Genomic DNA, 4,069 nt, shown 5'->3' with positions numbered 1-4,069 from the left:
CCGTCAAAGCATAATTCCTAAGTAGTAGTAGTACCAATCAAATACTTGAGAATCCACGTTATTTCCTTCCAATGTTCTTTATCTATATTGTTCATATATATGCTCACAACTCTCATTGCATGTGCAATATATGGCCTTATGAACACCATATGTTATAAATATCATATATAAAAATGATATAAATAAATCATAATTATGATTAATTAAATAAGAATTAGTTATTAAAGAGAGATGTCCTGAATAATAAATAAAAATTAAAGTCAAAAAATTAAAAAAACGGAGTCATCGTCACCTATTGCAAACTTCCCCCACACAAATGTTGTAAGAGGGAAATATCTATTTCTACATTCACTAGGTCGTTGGCTCGTAGTGAGAAGAAAATACAAGCTAACAGGTGTACTCACACTTCGACATTATGCTCCACCACCACCATGCAAAAAGGCTAAACTTCAGTAAAGGTTGTTCAATTCACCAATTTATATTTCAAAACATGCATTTATTAGTTGGCAAGAGGAATAAAAATTGTCCGTCAACCAAGGGGGTCTCCCCAATGTCAAGTCCCAATTAGACCTCACACTATTTGGAGTAAGATCCCTTCCCATCCAGAGGATCGGCTCGGCCACCATAACTATAATATTTTCCTTGGCTACAATGGATCACATAAGAGAGTATGCATATAACCTTTGAACAGAACGTAAGTTGAAATTTTGAAACACAAATTGTAATGTGTAAAAGGATACTTTCACGAGATGAAGGTAAAGATTGAGTCTCTAGAAGTAAAGTAATAGTATTGTCCTAAGAGAGGAATATAAGATAAAATAAAGATTCGTTAGTTATCTAGAAAAATAGTTCATATAGATACAACGAACATTAAAGAAAATACATCACACATTCAACAAGATAAGTACCAAAGCTAATGAAGTAGTTCAATTTCCTCAGTACATGTTAAAAAAGCATATATTGCAAACATCTAAATAATAGTCTTAAAATATTCATGATACATGCATGAGAATGTGTTGGCTCAACGAGCTTCTGGTTATTGAACGGAATATTCAATAACATAGTTACAATTGTGAGACATTAGCTCCAATATTGCAACATTAAGTCACTTCTTACTTCTCCAAGTAATGATCTTCTCTCTTATGCCAAGCTATTGAAGCCAAGGCTAGCTCTCCAAAGGTGAAGCCTCCAAAACCCCTATGCTTAAGTTTAGAGGTTTCATTTATAATAAGAGGAATGACCTTTCATATCCCTTATGACACTTGAGTTACCCTCATGAATTTTGGTTTTCTAATGTGACCTTTGGACTTCTATATGACTTTTGGACTTTTTCTAAAGACCCTTTTTTCCATAAATGACTATGTGACTTTTCATTTTCCACATATGACTCTTGGACTTCCACACATTACATTTTGTCCTTTCCTCTTAATAATTACATCCTTACATCCACAAATGATGTGTTAAGAGACATGAACACATATGACATTGTTATGGCACTAGTACAACTGACAACTTGAGAATGATGACATGGACTCCATGATGAAGTGGCAATGCCAAGTTGTTCCTCCTACTGTTTTTTTTCAATATTAATGAGAGGTACGTTCAGTATTTCATCTTCATGAAAAATATGCTTTGTTCTTCCTCTTCACCCTCCAAGGGGAAGAATGATATAGAGTCTTCATATGGTCCTTATCTTTATTCTTTTTTTGTACATTAGTCTCCCTTCATCTTCTTGCTTTGTGATCATTCTATTTTATAGACTTCATGAATATCACCTTGCATGGTGTCCTTGTCATCTTTCTTGAACACCATCTTGTCATGTCAAGATACAGTACTTGCAAGTGAAATTCACTCATAACAAGACAACATCAATTTGGAAAACCCCTAGTCTAACTCTCTTCATGAAATCCATTGATTGACCTAGAAATAAGTACTAGATAGGGAGGAAGGCTCAAGGATTGCACAATGCACAGTTCTAGAGGCCAGGAGTGAGTTATTGATGCTTGTGACTATGCAATGCGCAATACTAGAGGCCCAGGAGGCATGATTGTGGAGTTAAGGGTCATAGTGAGGTAGGCTTTCCCACTGTAACTGCGCAATTCACATTTAAGGAGAGAGAGAGAGCCAGAGGATTCTGTAGTTCAAGAAATCATGGAGAAAAACTACTTCTTGCAACTACATAATACGCAGAAGGAGACTAAATGGGAGGAAGAATTGCATAGTTCTGGAGGTTAGGAGGCAGTTATTGGGCACTGTGACTATGCAATGCATAGTCCTCGGAGGTAGTAACCACACATTACGTAGTTCTAGGAGGAAGGGATGCATGCTTGAGGCTTGAAACTATGCAATGCACAATTCAAAGGAGAAGAGTGACCTCAATCTGGTTGAAGCGAACAAAGTTCCTTCTACAGATTAATTAGTCCAAAAGACTTGGAATCTATAGATATCCATGAGGATATAAATATTATATATTAAATGTGTTAAGAAGAACGATTTTACAATGAGAACGAGAGGCTTGCTTATATACCAGGCAGGTGTCTCTTCATGGAGAGTCATGTCTCATTTAGACATCCCTCTTCAACTTAATTACTAGTTTAACTAATCATTATTTATGATTATTATTATTTAGATTATTTTACATTATTTCCTATATATTTATTCATAACATTGCCTTCCTCCTCAAAAAGCTTTGTTCTCAAAGCTTGTTAATGAAAAAGGCTTGATCTATTTTTCGGCTTTGAATGTCTTTCTATCTCGAATAGTCATCTTCGTCAATACAAGCTGATATGATCTTCTAAGTGACAAACAAAACTGTCGCACTGAGAAGGGATCAGACCATCCTAGATTGATTTTCTGTGTAGTATTCTGATTACTGGAATTTTGTAACGAATTGTCAGGACAGGACTGAATTGATGTTACGTCATTATTCTCTGGAACATTGGTTTGTTGTTTCTGGTTTGAATGATACATATACGTAGCTTGATTGAGTTGTCTACTCTTGTGATTCGGATGTCAATATGGAACCTTTTATGGTTTAAATTTCCCTTATTTGGTATGTGGAAATTTTTTTATGTACTTCAGGGGACGATGTTGTTGAGTTGGTTACAGAATCTTCACTTGGGATGTTTATCATCTGAATTGCAATATCTAAGCATGTCGTTTCTTCAATTGACGTGTCTTCTTGAGTTGTCATATTCACTGGATCGGTATTTGTTTTTTCTTCAACCTAAATTACTACATTTGAAGATTTTGATGCTTTCTTTTCAACAAGTTGTTGCCCCTTGTTTTCCAATGACTTCTTGTCCTTCTTGAGCTTCTTAATTTGCATTAGTAATTTTTCACTATGGTCTCTAAGTCGAGAAACTTCCTCATTCTTGTCAATGGTGAGTTTGTCAACTTCCTTTTGCATATTTTGTATCGCTTTTTTACTTTTTTGAAGAATTACTTTTGATATTTCTTGTATGTCTTCTGGCGTTACTGAATCTGGATTCAACGTAACATCTTGTAGCGTTATTTTTTTCTTTTTTTGGTAAAATGACAAAAATTCTTTTTTTTTGTATTTAGAATAAAGGACCCTAGAGTTTCCATCCAGGGTGAGCCCAAAACTATGTCATTATCATCAAAAAATAAGGTTTTCACAGTGAATTGCGAGGTAAAAGTATAATCTCCAATACTTAGGTGTAGGTTTCTTATGTTGTATTGTTTGTCACATGTGTCAACAAAAATTGTTTCAGCTATATTTGATTCAAGAATCATTAATTAGTTAGCACATTTAGGACTAGAATAATTAGTTCTTTTAGTAGGACTGATAGAGATTATGATATCTCTTCCAGTGAGTGATCTTTTGATTTTGAATAATGTATCAACACATGTACTAAAAAATTTAGGAAATCTTCCCTCACTAGTTTCCGTTTTTCTTTTTTCAAATGAGATTTAAGATTTTTAAAATGACCCTCTTTTTTTTAAGTCTATTTTTGACTATATTTTTCAACCCTTTGTATTTCTTTTCCTCAAATATTTTATATTTGAAAGTAAAATATTTTACTTTATTCACTTAGTAATCCTTCCT

This window comes from Pinus tabuliformis, chromosome J (genome assembly GCF_031772625.1).
Source record: "Pinus tabuliformis cultivar Carrire ecotype Pingquan chromosome J, CPIR1, whole genome shotgun sequence".
Classification (NCBI taxonomy): Eukaryota; Viridiplantae; Streptophyta; class Pinopsida; order Pinales; family Pinaceae; genus Pinus; species Pinus tabuliformis.
Note: the sequence above shows the minus strand (reverse complement) of the source record.